The 16,973-nt window shown below is 40.9% G+C and overlaps 2 pseudogenes across 1 annotated transcript; both read right to left on the bottom strand.

Moving 5' to 3' along the window:
* Positions 1-11: 11 nt before the first annotated feature.
* LOC144514572 (uncharacterized) lies at positions 12-12,578 on the bottom strand (annotated as a pseudogene). Its single transcript, XR_013501474.1, has 5 exons — positions 12,342-12,578; positions 10,963-11,187; positions 7,018-7,224; positions 6,582-6,753; positions 12-2,777 (listed from the first exon to the last, which is right to left on the bottom strand). The product of XR_013501474.1 is annotated as an uncharacterized LOC144514572 (transcript).
* Positions 12,579-14,771: 2,193 nt separating this feature from the next.
* On the bottom strand, positions 14,772-16,926 carry LOC144514573 (uncharacterized; annotated as a pseudogene).
* Between the last annotated feature and the right edge of the window lie 47 nt (positions 16,927-16,973).

The following is a 16,973-nucleotide window of genomic DNA, read 5'->3' as shown; positions in this document are numbered from 1 at the left end:
CGCCCCTAATAACTACCCTGAAATTGTGTCTTATGCTGCATAGTGTTGCAATATTTTCATTTGTATCATCTTTTAGTCTAATTTGTTTAATATGTAAATAGATATTTTTCTAAAGAACCTTTATCCGAACCATGGTGTGTATTAGGGGATTTTAGGGGTGACCACTGCAGGAATTTGCAATTTTCACCAGGAACGACATGTGGCAATGTAAGTGAGTTTATCTATCTATTCATCCATCCATCCATCCATCCATGACATTCAAGCCAGCAATGCATTGTAGCATCAGCCTTTTAGCATCCAACATACACACAGTTTTCAGAAATTGCAAACTCTAGTTTCCTTTACTTATTCATTAAACACAAATAAGACAACAGTGTAACAGCTAGGCTGCACAATATGGCATCCGAAGCCCCTGAAAAATGTTAATGAGCAGCAGAAAAATAATCATTAAAAAAAATATTCTCAGTAAGTAATCATTAAAACAGTATCAGGAGAAACAGCATTTGACCCACTTCTAAAAGGACTAACCCTTCAAAGGAAAGGAGCGTAATACAGTGGGGCAAAAAAGTATTTAGTCAGCCACCAATTGTGCAAGTTCTCCCACTTAAAAAGATGAGAGAGGCCTGTAATTTCCATCATTGGTACACTTCAACTATGAGAGACAAAATGAGAAGAAGAAAAAAAAAAATCACATTGTAGGATTTTAAATGAATTTATTTGCAAATTCCTCTGGAAAATAAGTATTTGGTCACCTTCAAACAAGCAAGATTTCTGGCTCTCACAGACCTGTAACTTCTTCTTTAAGAGGCTCCTCTGTCCTCCACTCGTTACCTGTATTAATGGCACCTGTTTGAACTTGTTATCAGTATAAAAGACACCTGTCCACATCCTCAAACAGTCACACTCCAAACTCCACTATGGCCAAGACCAAAGAGCTGTCAAAGGACACCAGAAACAAAATTGTAGACCTGCACCAGGCTGGGAAGACTGAATCTGCAATAGGTAAGCAGCTTGGTGTGAAGAAATCAACTGTGGGAGAAATTATAAGAAAATGGAAGACATACAAGACCACTAATAATCTCCCTCGATCCGGGGCTCCACGCAAGATCTCACCCCGTGGGGTCAAAATGATCACAAGAACGGTGAGCAAAAATCTCAGAACCACACGGGGGGACCTAGTGAATGACCTGCATAGAGCTGGGACCAAAGTAACAAAGGCTACCATCAGGAACACACTACGCCGCCAGGGACTCAAATCCTGCAGTGCCAGACGTGTCCCCCTGCTTAAGCCAGTACATGTCCAGGCCCGTCTGGAGTTTGCTAGAGAGCATTTGGATGATCCAGAAGAGGATTGGGAGAATGTCATATGGTCAGATGAAACCAAAATAGAACTTTTTGGTCAAAACTCAACTCGCCGTGTTTGGAGGGGAAAGAATGCTGAGTTGCATCCAAAGAACACCATACCTACTGTGACCTACTGATCCGTGTAAAGGAAAGAATGAATGGGGCCATGTATCGTGAGATTTTGAGTGAAAACCTCCTTCCATCAGCAAGGGCATTGAAGATGAAACGTGGCTGGGTCTTTCAGCATGACAATGATCCCAAACGCACCGCCCGGGCAACGAAGGAGTGGCTTCGTAAGAAGCATTTCAAGGTCCTGGAGTGGCCTAGCCAGTCTCCAGATCTCAACCCCATAGAAAATCTTTGGAGGGAGTTGAAAGTCCGTGTTGCCCAGCGACAGCCCCAAAACATCACTGCTCTAGAGGAGATCTGCATGGAGGAATGGGCCAAAAAACCTGTAACAGTGTGTGAAAACCTTGTGAAGACTTACAGAAAACGTTTGACCTCTGTCATTGCCAACAAAGGGTATATAACAAAGTATTGAGATGAACTTTTGTTATTGACCAAATACTTATTTTCCACCATAATTTGCAAATAAATTCATTAAAAATCCTACAATGTGATTTTCTGGATTTTTTTTCTCATTTTGTCTCTCATAGTTGAAGTGTACCTATGATGAAAATTACAGGTCTCTCTCATCTTTTTAAGTGGGAGAACTTGCACAATTGGTGGCTGACTAAATACTTTTTTGCCCCACTGTATGTATTTGTAGCCACAATAACATACATGCAGGAGGAAACAGCTTGGCTCTGAAAACATGTTCACAAGGCAGTGTGAATGCGCTGGTGTTTTATAAGGTTACCACTCTCAGAAAAGGTTTTGCCACATTGTTCACACCAGTACGGCTTCTCTCCAGTGTGAACACGTCGGTGTTTTTCAAGGCTACCACTCTCAGAAAAAGTTTTCCCACATTGTTCACAGCAGTACGGCTTCTCTCCAGTGTGAATGCGTTGATGGATTTTTAGGGTACTCTGTCGTGTGAAAGCTACTTCACATTGATCACAGCTGTACGGCTTCTCTCCAGTGTGAATACGTTGATGGATTTTTAGGGTACTCTGTTGTGTGAAAGCTGCCCCACATTGATCACAGCTGTACGGCTTCACTCCAGTGTGAATGCGTTGATGTCTTTTTAGGGTACTCTGTAGTGTGAAAGCTGCCCCACATTGATCACAGCTGTACGGCTTCTCTCCAGTGTGAATGCGTTGATGTCTTTTTAGGGTACTCTGTAGTGTGAAAGCTGCCCCACATTGATCACAGCTGTGTAGATTCTCTCCAGTGTGAACTCTCTGATGAATCTTTAAATATCCAGATGATGTGAAGGATTTGTCACAGTGTTGACAGTGGTGACGTTTGGGTCCCTCTCCTCCTCTCTGTTTCTATAGCAACAGACAAACAAAGAGCGAGAGAGTTAGTGAACAACCTTCTTTAAATCCCTGTGCTTGCTCTCACTCACAATTTTAACTCTTCATACAATAATTTATGACAAAATGGAAGGAAGGAAAATATGTGCCGGTTGCAGACATGTTATTATGGAAGCAAATGTACTCTTCATAACTTTGGTAAGTTCCGAAATATTCAAAATCTTTCAGGCAAGTTGTAATGAAACAACTGTAACACTGTAATGAAACAGCAAGAGAAAGCTTGGCAGACGATTGCGGACCACCTGAATGCGTAAGCAGCCTAAAAATATACATTTACTGACCACTAGAGATGAACCAATTTTTGACCAACCGATTTTCACGTGATCGGCCCGGTCAGTCTGACATATGCCGATTTTATGCCGGTCAAATGCACTCGGGCGCCGAATGACTAATATCGTGCAACATCAGCTTCACACGTGCGCATGCAGGGTTTCCGCTCTATGCATGTAGCAGCGGCGCACCGCCGCTCCATCAGCTGTTTATGAAATGTCATAAAGTTGGAATTATACACGGCTCTGCAGAGCAGTCTGCTCTACTGATCTCAGGTGAACAGTCAGCCGCGCTCTCTCCCCTCTGAGGCTGAACAACTGGAACATGAAAACCGCACTCACAGCTACTGTTTATCGGAAAATAGCATTGGGCACACTGACTTTGATGAATTTACTGTTTATCAGACCCCAGATGAGACAAGAAGCTAACGTTAGCGAACGCTGTGGTCCCTCTTCCTCTGACGCCCCACTGCAGGAGACGCTGTATTAATGTTACTTTTTAAAACTCTTTCCAAGTTAGTGGGGATGCATACCCCTCAAAACCAACATTAAAAACGTAGTAAGCTTCCCTCAGCATTTAGTTTTGTTGCAAAACTGTGTGTAAAATGACAGTGACGTTAAATCATCTGTTTCAGGTAACGGCACCCTAGGGTACCGTGTATTTGCTGGATTGTTACGAAGTAACCATTGTTAGCAGATAAGCCCATTGACAGCAACAGTAGTCTTTACTGAGTTTGCTGTCATTTAGGGTAGGGCTGAACCATTTTGAAAAATAATCTCTTTTTTCACCAATATTGCGATTGCGATTTAATATGCGATTATGTTTTTAAGCTCTTTGTCTTCTATATTATTCAACAAAGACAAGTAATAAATCATTGTATAGTATGAACAACACAAGATTAGATAGATTAAACAAACTGTTCTTTCCTGGAGGCCAGGCCTGGATGTGATGATGAAATGAGGTGATGCATGAATTTATATGAATGACATCTTTTATTTAACTCCTTCAGTCCCAGTAGTATACTGAGCACTGACCAAGCCTGGTGGAAACATTCATATGAAAGTCAGAAACAAATCACACAAACTAAAGTGTAGATTGCAGAAATATGAAAACAAATATGTGGCTTTACCACACTTAGTAGTATTTAGATTATTTCATTATTATTTACTGTAATAAACTTATGTAAACATGTGGATTGCACTTTTTAAACACTTTGAACTGTACTAGACATTGAATTAAGTAAAAACATAGTATATACAACGGTGTATTTTTTTACAGTACACACAGAGGAGCTAGTAGGGGGGCCTATGTGTCTAATTTGGGGGCTTGTGGGTTTCACATGTTAATTTTTGGAGAGTATTATATCTTGGTTCTAGGGGTTCTTAACAGTAAAAAAACATGTCTCCATTTTTTCTTGAAGGTTTTAGTGACCCTAATCAAAGGGTCAAATTCAGAAAAGGTCAAATTCTGTGTTTTGTCCATAAACCTCACATTTCTGGTATTATAGCATAGGGTTTGGTGCCAAAAAGCAAAGATATTCTACAAGGTAGTGTGCAAAAGTGGACCACATAAACAATACAACATTATAAAACATTTTTAGGCTGATGATTGATCTCTTTAGCAAGAAATTGTGCCACTGTCGTGCTTTTAACGTCATCACTACACAAATCACTTTTAGTAAAACCAAAATTAATTAAACTGCCTTGTTTTCTTTTTGCGATAGCTATATGATGCTTACTGCAGAATGGATTTCAAGGACTTTGTGCGCCGATTAATGGCCAACTATTAATGGTTTATATTTTTTAGGCCTGCAACAACGAATCGATAAAACCTATAAAATTTGATTATTAAAATTTTTTCACTGAATTTCATTATCGATTCGTTGTATCAATACGCCACTCAGTCGTGGAGATAAAAAAAATAAATTGAGTTGAGCGCAGAGCGGAGCAGCTCAGAGCAGAGTGAAAGAAAAGAAAAAAGAGCAGAGCGGGGGTAGAGGAAATACGGAGAGAGACCGGAGAGACCCGTAACGTTGTTCTGAAACACACGGCGGAGGCTGAGAAATCAGGACGACCTCAGTCATCCAAGGTGTGGGAGCATTTCACACTACAGAAATCAAAAACGTGTTAATTGCAAGATGAGCAACAGGCGCACCACGGTGATGATTCAGCACCTAAAACGTAAACATGTTGGAGTCCTTGATGAGGAGGACGGGAGTTCAACAGCAGGGTAAAGTCACTACAGAATCCTACTTTTGTTCCATTTTGAAGTGAGGAACGTAACGTCCCTCTTCTGGTGCTGGTGTGGTGTTTACTCCTTATCCAGCTTGACTAGCATGACAAGCTAGCGTTAGCTCGGTAATAACAGTAGTAAAGCAGGCCAGACTAAAGACACCTTTTTATTCACTGGCCTTTTTTGGCCCATTCATTTTTCAATCTGTTATCATGTATATATTCTGTGCTTTGTCCCATATCAGGTATTGTTGACAAATATATTTGTGTGTGTTGTACTTTTTAATTTCATTTTAAAGTTCTTTTATAGCACTTGGTCATCTTAAGCTGTGTTTAAATGTGGTGTACAAATGAACTTAACTTGCACTTACTACAATGATGGTAATAATTTAATGAATAAGCTTCAAGTGAACGTGTGTGTGTGTGTGTGTGTGTGTGTGTGTGTGTGTGTGTGTTGTCTGTATCTGCTTTTTGGGTTACTTACCTTTACACAACTATTAACTAAAACAACAAGTATGTATGTAAGTATGTATTGAGTTTTTTTTTATCCGATTCATCGATTAATCGAAAAAATAATCGACAGATTAATCGATTAAAATAATTGTTAGTTGCAGCCCTAATATTTTTTCCACGAATCTTTGAGTTAACATGTACTAAACATGAGTTGAATTTGCTGCCACGCCTTGATGCTCATAGAATGTGTAAGCATCCTAAAAATAATCATTTACTGACCACTGCTCTGAACTGAAACCGTCATAATCATACCATTCAAGGAGTTAGGCTACTAATCATTTACACAAATGAACAGTTGTAGCTAGGGCTGCACAATATATCGTAAATTTTGCATTAACTTGAAACAGGTAAACCTTGTGGTGCATTCAAAGGTATTGTAAAATATCCTTTTCTCATCTGTTTTTGTCGCTTAACAGCAATTTACAGGTGAAATAAGTTATTATTGTTATGTTATTATTACATTTTTAATAGACGATTTAAATTCCTCCCTTTTTTGTGCTGATCCGAAAAAATGTATCCGATCTGTGACTCAAAAACCGTGATCCAAACCGAACCGTGAGTTTGGTGATCCATTGCACCCCTACTATTTTGCATGTATGTATATGCATGTGCATATTGCAATGTCAAGAGTCCTTTATATATAAATCCTAAAAGACATGTGTTAAACCCTCTGTGTGCATTCATTAATATTGAGATTAGATTTCTGGGACTCTTCAGTCTGGAGTAACCTCTTTCCTTCACTCACCTCCTCCTTCTTCCTCTTGCTCCCTCGCTCCTCTGAGTCTCCCGAGGCCTCACTGACAACTTTCCTCTTGCCCTCCTTCTTTTTCTCCTCCTTCTCCTTGTGTTTCTTCATGTACTCGGCGATAAGGTTGGGGCAGTCCAGGTTGTCTTGCGGCTCCCATGTGTTATCCTCACTGGAAAGGTGAGTGCAGACAGAAGAAAATCTCCTCAGGCTTTGTTTTTAGGCAATACATTCTCACTCTAAATGGTAATTCGTATTATTCCTTTTTTATATTGCCATTTTGTAAGGTTAGTGTCAAAATACCAAACCTTCAACTTTGAGGGCATGATACAATGCTGAAATTTATACTGTATATATATATATATATATATATATATATATATATATATATAAGGACCAAGAACACCAAGTATTAATATTATAGACTCATACTTACTCTGAGAACCCCTTTCCATTTCAGCAGAAACTCTACTCTTCCCTTCACCACTCTGCGGTCCAAAACCTTCTCCACCACATACTCCTCCTCTTCCTCCTCCTTCACTGCTGCTGCAGCTGCAGGAGGTGCTGCAGGCTGCTCCTCCTCCTCGGCCTCGTTGCCCTTCTTTCCTGCTACGGTGGCCAGCTTGACGTCTGCTGAGGGCTCCTTTGATAGACCCAAGGGGGAAACATGCAGAGATAATGATACAAGGGTTGGAATAACTAATGGGAGGTGGGAGTGAGTTATAGGTTACCATGTTTTACTATATTAAAATGTTCTGTTTGATTGGAGAAAATGCAAGGGCTGATGAGGTGACCAATCCATAGGACTTCAGAGTGTGAAGTATCTCCTGCATTAAAACTGAAATAACTACTGAAATGTAAGCCACAAAAGTCATTAACTGGAGCTCCAACCTACATTCACAGTAGCCTCAATCAACGACAGTTCATTTACCAGAAAATCACCAGATGTTCCTCGTCTTGCAAAACTCAGTTCGTTTTGGGAAAAAACAACAAACTTTGAGCTAGCGAGCTACACGCTGAAAATGGAAAGTTTTGAAAAAACGTTTTGATGGTTCAACAAGGCAGGCCTGGTTGGTTCTTTCGGGGAATAATTGTAAAGATTTACAAAGAATATGTTTAACATTACGCCATTTTATATCTAACTGGGATGTTTTGGGACCGATTGTGGCAGGATTGCTGCAGACGAAGTAATGTTACACAGGGTGATACACTGGTAAGAGCTAATGACGTTTAGCCATGTATGCAGCTCATTTAAATAGCTCACTTTACCGTATTGTGTCAACAGTTAACTTCATTTTATATTACATGTGGCTAGGGTTGGGTAACGTTCACATTTTTACCGGTACCGATACCTGAAATTTGGTTCAGGTACCTAACGGTACCTTTTTTCGGTACTTTTTTCCCCGGTATTTTCCCTTTGTAATAACAAAAAATTTAATTTCAGTTGTAAAAATTATTTCAAACCTATTTATCCTAGAGTAACTTCGCGCCATCTGCACCTCTGTGTGTGTGTGTGTGTGTGTGTGTGTGTGTGTGTCAAAGCTGAGCCCTGCTCTCTGTCAACATGCAGATGGTGTTTCTTCTATCGGGGTGAAAATGTTCCACCTAAACAAGTTCCTTCCTGAGACTATTTAGCAGAGCCAAAGTGGTTGCGTCCAGAGCTTAGCGCCGCCCAAGACCATTGTGATTGCGTTTTTTCTCCTATCCCAGAATGTCTGTGTGGAGGAGCCAGACTTTACTCTGCAGTGCTGTGGAGATAGGTCTGGCATTGCGAGACTACATGTACAGTAACATGCAGTTGTTTGCCTTTAACTATACCAATATGGCTGTATGCACAACGACAGACAATCAAAGGGACAAAACCTGTATCAAATCCCCCCCCAAAAGCGGAAAAATAATTCAGGTACAATATTTACGTGAGTTATTAATTGCCAAACACGAATAAACAAGCCCGCCTGCCTTTAACTTAAAACAAAATCCACACACAGACCAACGGTGGATTTAATAGCAAGTAATAGCTGAATGATAGTACCAACCCCCCTGCAGTTCTAGAGAAGGGCCACAAGGCAGACATTAGACCTGATATGGACTGGGCTGCTGCTAAAGTTGAAACAGGGTCACATTTTTGGTGTGTTTTTTGTCACAAGCTTTGCAGCTGAATCAACACAGTTGTCCCTTTAGAATAAATGAGTAGCCTGCACTTTGACACATTACCATTGTTGGATCCTACCCAAGAATAATATTTCTGAACAGTAACAGCACCCCCCAAAGAACACAAAAACAGATTCCAAACAAAATGAAGATTTGGGTTCATTAAAAACATCCTCATTCTCTTGTATGTTACTCATATTTGCTTTAGCTTTATTGGGGCTGCTGAGTTTTGGACAAATAATGACGTGTAAGGTGCACCAATCAAACTTTTCGCTGGGATTCTAATACCTAAGCTCAGGATATCTACAGATACATAGTACCAACTGGACAGCTGGCATATACTGACACAAAAAGCAATATTATACATCAGGGACAAACTGAGTCAGTGGCCTACAGTGACCCAATGACAGAAACTGACAGTAAAAACCTCATTTTATGATGACATTGATGATAAAGAAATGATTTAATGAGGATTGGTCTTATCTGGCTAACACCTGATCTGCTTAATAATTGGACTGATGGCCAATCAGGAGACTTCAAAGTCCTTCAATTAATGAATGGAAAAAACTAAAGACTCCTGTTGGACCTGCAGACTTCTATTCCAACCCAGGTCAAAAGCCAAGGGGAAGCCATGTTAGGCCAGCCAGGGAGCAAAAAACCTGAAACCCGAGGGTGCAGGGAAAGAAGGGTGGGGGGGTGTCACCACCAGAAAGGCAGAATGAGTTGGATTTGTCTGTGTCAGTTTGTAAACACAACATCCAAAGTTGACCCTCCTCCTCTGCTTAACTAAGTTCATAGTGCTCCGTAGTAGGGATGTGACGGTATAGTGGTTTTCTCTGATATGTTGCTTCGTCACCACGGTACGGCGGTTTAACGCTACCCCCTTACGAGACTAGCGTAAGTCAGAGCGAGAATGGCAGGGTGCCTTAAGTGAGTGACGTCAGTGCCCGTGTGGTCGCGCAAGGAGAGCGAGTGTTAACAGAGAGTAGTGTATGAGTGTCGCTGTGAGGAAAAGAGAGAGGAAAAAGAGATAGCAAAGATGATGTAAAGTGAGTTAAAAGTGAACAATAAAATAAGCTTGAGCTTCTCAAGACACGGTGGCTTTATCTGTTGTCATTACCGCCGGTAAAGTGAATGGCGTTACCCCAGAAAAACATGGGCCTAACCCTTAGCACAGTGTTTCCATTTCAGCTTAATGTGAGAGTCTTTACTGTGTTTTGATGTCATTTACGGCCGCTCTGCTTTCTCTCCTCTCCGTTGATCTATTCCACAGACAGTTCACAAAGATCTATCGTCAATAAAGTAAAAAGAAAAGAAAAAAGTTTGCCGACAATGCCGAGGGCAGACGCTTCGCGGCACAGCGGTCTTAGCAGCTGAGGAGACAGAGAGCAGAGAGGGCGACTCAGCAGTCTGCTAACTTGTTGCTCTCTCTAATATAACCAATATAAGCTGCTCTGTTTAGGCTACAAAATGTGCATGCAGGCTGAAACTCAGGATTGAGCTATAAGCAGAAGGAAACTCCGCTAGCTGCTAGGCTAATGTGCAATGGTAAACACTGCAGCGTTAACGTTAATGTGTCCACGTCCACCTCAGCTCAACGGACTGTCCATCCTCATGTGCAAAGCTGAAGTGACGAGCAACTTAAGTTTGTTTTTTCTCTCTCCATAAACTCTTGAATGTAGAATAGAAGACAGTCGATGACGATAACTACACAATGAGTACTGCTTTCATTATATTTCATATCACACAATATCTATTCTCCTGTAACTTCCGCGAGCAAGAAGTAAAAAAAATTTAAATGCAGTGATGGCGGTGATGATGTCATCACCGCCGGTATTGCAGTGATTGTCACAGCCCTAACACACACACAGACAGCAGGCAGAGATGTATTTTTCATAGATGTTCTTTTGAACATACACATGTTCCACCAATACAAGTTCCTTCCAGAGACTATTTTGCAGCGCCACCGTGGCTCCGTCCGCGCTCAGCGATTGTGATTGGTTTAAAGAAATGCCAATAAACCAGAGCACGTTTTTCTCCCATCCAGGAATGCTGTGTGGACTAACCAGACCTTCCTCTGCAGCACTGTGGAGGAAGGTCTAGACATGCGAGACTAGTGTGAAAGGAACCCTACTCCTAAGATAAAATAAACCAGGTTCTCTTGAACTTTTTTATGCTTTTCACTTCTGCAGATTGTTTCCCCTAAAAACCCTGTTAACGTTGTTCCTACCTTCCTCTTCATCATCTTCACAAGGACAGGAGTGAATAGGAACTTGGTGATATCAGCCTCCTCCAGTCCTTGAAGCTGCTCTCCCTCCTGACTGCTCCACAGTTCCTCCTGTTCCTCTTTAATGTGGGGGGGGGGGCACTCTGGCTCCTGCTGGTCCACACTTGAGCTACACTCCTGCTGCTTCTCTTTAATAACAATTTGGCTTTTTGTTGTCTGGAGGCAAAGCTGAAACACAGACAGACGTTAATGTCAGCTAAAGCTTAGAGATTGCAGGGTTTCCCCCAGAAAGGTTGTTTATCTCAGTGGCCAGAGTGAAAATGAGACTCTAAAAAAACTGTTTTGTCAGTAAAGGCAAATAAATATTGGAATAGCCTGCCCCCCACAATAAGGGACCGTCTCACATACATCAATTTTATCATTTAAAATTCTGACTTTTAGAAAACCAAAGCTGTACTCACTTTTAACTGCCTCACACATTTCACTATGTGTAACAGTCACATGTGTGTTGTATTTGGTCTTGACTGTTGTTGTTAGTGTTTGTCTTGCCTCTCAAACTATGAGGGTGTTGCATGCTTGTTACTGTTTTTTATGTATCTGTCTAGGATAATAGATAGAAGATAGATTAGAGATGATTAGTTATGGTGCTAACTCTAGCATATTTAAATTGTATACTTGTACTGATGTGCATTAATATGCACTGTCCCTATGTAAATAAACAATTAAATAAATACAGAGACACACACACTGAGACACGCACGGACAGACATACACACAGAGAGACACGCAAGCACACACAGAAACACAACCACACACAGAGAAATATGAACGCACGCACACACACACACACACACAAAACCTCAGTGGTTACAATACTGCGCTGTTGTGTTCCAAGGTGAACATCACTACTATGTAACCATCACCTATACAGTCCTAAGGGAATAACTATTAAATAAGAACCTTTGTTTATGTCGAAAAACAGCCCCGAAATCACCATCACCAAACCCACCAGACTCCATGTAAATAATCTGTACTTTTAGCGTGTATAGAGCCAGCATATTTCCACATGTAAATGTGTGAATTAAGAGTTTATTTCAACCAAACCAGAGTGGTGATTGTTGGAACAGTGGAAAGATGAACCAAGACAGCTTTTGGTAGTTTTATTGTGTTTCTGTCCACTTTGAATGCAGTGTGTTTTACGATGATAAAAGTACTGATTATTTACATGGAGTCTGGTGGGTTTGGCGAAAGCCTTTTAAAGAGCTTAGATTTAAATAGAGCTTATGAACAAATGCTTATTTATATACTTCCTGTCATATGGTTGCTGAGAGAACAGATGACAGGAAGGAGAGAAAGATCAACTGAAGGTTTAATGAACAAACCTGCTCTGTGGAACCGAAGCTGAGGGTTGAAAACAGCGTCCAGCAGCTCCCGTTGTCGCTCGTTCTCCTCTTTTGAACGACAAAGTTCCTCCTCGTACTCTGCTATCGTTCTTTCAAACAGCCCAAATATCTCTTCAGCAGCCGCAGTTAGTCGCTGCTCCACCAACGCTCTCAGCATCTGGACTTTACACAGTTTAACTCTTTCTCAACACAACAGAGAGACTCTGCTAACACGTGTTTCTGCCGCAGTAAAGACTATAGCTTCCGGTGCAGATTAGTTGCTGAGCTTCAAAATAAAGGTCCGGAAGTATTTAGGCTAGTTTGAAGAAAGACAAATATTTAAATGCATTGTCAGAGCTCTGAGAAAACAAAGAACCAAATTAAAGATGATGGTAGTTTGTTTCCCTTTTTCTTTTAAAGTGTCAAACAGAAGACAGAAGGTTTAATCTTGGAGTGTAAATGTAAGATGTCAACTGTTTTTGTTGTTTGTCTAAAGGTGAAGTTAATGTTTATGTTTGCATTAGACCGATTATTATCATATAAAATCAGACCACTCGTTCCAACATTATTAAATGTGAAGAAAACAAATCATAATTAAAGCTGCAAGCAGCGATGAACGGGCCCTCGCCTTCTTGCAGTCGGGGATACTGCCAGACGCAACATCACATGTAGACCACACATTCTAAGTTTCATGTAAATCAGAATAACTTTTGCCAAGATACAACCGTTCATGTTTTAACAGCCACCTACAGGAAGTTGTTCCTCCATAACTCGCGCATTGTTTTAGCTATCAAAATTCTTTTGATAACTTTTAGTCACGAGGGTCCACCGAGTCTATATCCAAGTTTTCGTGCAGATTGGACTCATGGCCCAGGGTTTCCCATATATCGCGATGTGGCTAATTAATAAAATACATTCTAACAGCGCCATCTAATGGCCGATTCACTCTAAATTTGGCATGGCTGCTCAAGCCCCTATGCGGAACAACTGTGTCATGTTTGGTGTCAATCAGAATAAATCTTGGTAAGATACGCAACTTCCTATTTCAACAGCCCCCTACAGGAAGTTGGTCCTCTGTAACTTAAAATTCTTTTGATAACTTTTTGTCACGAGGGTCCTCCGAGTCTATATGCCAGTTTTCGTGCCGATCGGACTCACGCCCCAGGAGTAGTTAGGCAGAGTAGGTTTCCCATATATCAATATTTTGCTGATTAATTAAAACAAATTTAAACAGCAAATAATTGTTGCCAAGATAACGCAACTTCCTGTTTAGACAGGAAGTTGCTGTAACTTGCGCATTTTTTCAACTATCAAAATTCTCTGGGTAACTTTTCATCATGAGGGTCAACAGATACTACCTGTAAAGATTCAAGAAGATTGAAATCACGGCCTAGGACGAGGGTGAAAGAATGTAGAACACCTGAAAAATGTATAATTAAAAATGGCCGCCTTCCGGTTGGGCGGAGCTAATGAAGGTAAATGGGAAATATGTCCGGAATGATTAGAGCAATATGGGTATTAAATCTGGTGAAGATCGGAGCAACGATGTCCAAGTTAAGGCCTTCCATGCATTAGGGGGCGCTATGGAGCCCACTTACAGGTATGGGCCAAATCGCTGTACAGTCTCGCAAAGCTCCCAGGTGTTTATGTGGGCGCCAATTTTTGTGAGTTTTCGTATATAATGAGGCCGTCAAAAATGTCCAAGTGCTAAAACCAATTAGGGGAAGCTATAGAGCAACCATACCACTCCCAAGCCAAAATGTGAATTCAGATGAAAGAGTTTACTATTATGCACATGGCTGCAAAATCTTGAGAGTTTTCATTTATCCTAATTTTGTACTTTTTTTCTAAAAATAGCACCATGGACTTGAATATGAGAATCTATGTTCCCTCAAAAGTTGGTATATTAATTTATTACTTTTGTCCAATTTAAGGCGCACGTTAGGGGGCGCTATGGAGCCCACTGGCAACGCCCGAGCCCAATCACTACAGAACTTTACAATTTTCACCAGTTGTGACGTGTGCAAATTTTTGTGAGTTTTCGTGCATGCTAACCCCCTTAAAAATGCAACGAAGAATTGGGAAAAATAATAATCGGACCAAAAACAATAGGTTCCTTCACACTTTCAGTTGGGGCCTTGCACTTTCGTGCTCTGGCCCTAATAATCTGACCAAAAACAATAGGGTCCTTGCAGTTTCACTGCTTGGGCCCTAATAAAAATGATAATCTCTGAAATAGTACATAAGTTGAAATACAACATACATAACAACATTAAATGAAATATATTAGTGATAGTGATTAGTGAGTTCTGTGAATACACAAACAAAACGGAGGTTTTCTTTCCAGGTTTGGTCCTTCACACCCCGGGCTGAGTCAGGTAATAGAACTAGCTAATGCCGGCTAACCACAGCTGATATTAATCAATAAAATCCAGAAAAATGTATCTTTTAATATTTTAATTTTCACCATGGACATAGAAGTAAAAAACACATATCTGAGGGTTGTTTCTTGCTTGTATAATTTACAGCAGAAGTTCTCTGAAAATCTCTTTTATATACAAGCTAAACTGGTATTGGGACTGAAATTTCCCTAACTGATTGTAATCGAATCTGGACCTTGTGAATTGAAATCGAATCGATTAAGAACATCATTGGCACCCCACACGTGCAATAACAGCTATGAAAAAAAAACAATAACTCAGAGTGCAATAACAGAAAGCCCAGTGTCGCTGTCAGCTGGTGGAGTCTCCAGAGGCTGATTTTAGAACGTAAGAGATATCTCCAGTTTCAACAGCCAATAGAGAAGTCAGCTGGTCGAGTCTCCAGAGGCTGGTTTTAGAATGTAAGAGACGTCTCCTGTTCAAACTAGGTCGTTTATATAAATAAGAGGGCCTATGATTGACCCCAGTGGGACTCCACACAAAATGTTTGCTTTGTGAAAAGAGAACGTTTTATTTTTTATTACTTAAGTACTCACAAAACCATTTAATAACTGAACTGAACCATAGGAACTTAGTTAAGTAAGTTCATGATTAACTTTATCAATGTTGATTTAATCCTATCAATAAGTTGTAAAATAGCCCCAAAAATGATGTTGTTGCCCGTATAAGATGTTGTTTTCTCTGTTCAGTTCAACTGCTGACTGAAACTCCTTCCAATCAGCACTGTCATCAGTCTCAGGATCAGAAGAGTCTCTAGTAGGGTCTTCAGTCTCTGGTTGTAAAAGTGGATGTGAGTTCCTGGCTGGTTCTGGAAGCATCAGCTTCTGTTTCCATGTGTTGAGTTTGTCTTTGATGAAGCTGTGAGGACTGAGCTTCATCTTGGGAACTTGGTGATATCAGCCTCCTCCAGCCCTAGAAGCTGCTCTCCCTCCTGACTACTCCACAGTTCCTCCTGTTCCTCTTTAATGTGTGGGGGAGGCTCTGGCTCCTCCTGGTTCCTGGCTGGTTCTGGTCCTCCACAGTCCTCTCCATCAGCTTCTGTTTCCATGTGTTGAGTTTGTCTTTGATCAAGCTGTGAGGACTGATGACCTATGCACTGATGGGTTTTGAGTCTGGTGCACCAGTTGAATCTTTTGTCACAAACACTGCAGTATGAGTTCTCATGTGTGTCTTCAAGTGTCCCATTTTCAGTGAAAGCTTCACCACACTCACAGCAGCTGAAAGATTTGTCTCCTGTGTGAGTTATCACGTGACTCTTCAGATGTGTCCTGCGGCCAAATCTTTTCCCACAGATAGAGCAACTGAATGTTTTCTTACATGTTGAATCATGTTTCAGAGAGTTTAAAGCTGACTGAGGTTCTCTGGTCTCCTTCCAATCAGCACTGTTATCAGTCTCAGGTTCAGAAGAGTCTCCAGTCTCTGGTTGTAAAAGTGGATGTGAGTTCCTGGCTGGTTCTGGTCCTCCACAGTCCTCTCCATCAGCTTCTGTTTCCATCTTTTATTACAAACACTGCAGCTGAATCTTTTCTCTCCTGTGTGGACTGCCATGTGTTTCTGTATATCTCCACTCTGTGTAAAAGATTTCTTACAAACTTAGCAGCTGAAACGTTTTTCTCCTGTGTGGACTGTAATGTGTTTCTGTAAACTTCCTTTCTGTGTAAAAGATTTCTTACAGAGTGAGCAGCTGAAAGGTTTTTCTCCTGTGTGGATTCTCATGTGCAGCTTTAAAGCTCCACTGTGTGTAAAATACTTCTTACAGACTGAGCAGCTGAAAGGTTTTTCTCCTGTGTGGATTCTCATGTGCATCTTTAAAGCTCCACTGTGTGTCAAAGATTTCTTACAGACTGAGCAGCTGAAAGGTTTTTCACCAGAATGAATCATCATGTGTGTCTTCAGGGTTCCACGTTCAGTGAAAGCTTTACCACACTCAGAGCAGCTGAATGGTTTCTCTCCTGTGTGAACTCTCATGTGTTTCTGTAAACTCCAACTCTGCGTAAAAGATTTCTTACAAACTGAGCAGCTGTAAGCTTTTTCTCCTGTGTGATATTTCATGTGTGTCTTCAGAGCTGCCTTGCAGGCAAATGTTTTTCCACAGTTAGAGCAGCTAAATGATCGCTGTCTTGTCTCCTTCCAAAAATCACTATCAACACTGTCATCAGTCTCTGGTTGTAAAAGTGGATGTGAGTTCCTG

This window comes from Sander vitreus, unplaced genomic scaffold, assembly GCF_031162955.1.
Source record: "Sander vitreus isolate 19-12246 unplaced genomic scaffold, sanVit1 ctg617_0, whole genome shotgun sequence".
In the NCBI taxonomy this organism is placed as follows: domain Eukaryota; kingdom Metazoa; phylum Chordata; class Actinopteri; order Perciformes; family Percidae; genus Sander; species Sander vitreus.
This window is presented reverse-complemented; position numbering and strand designations above follow the sequence as displayed.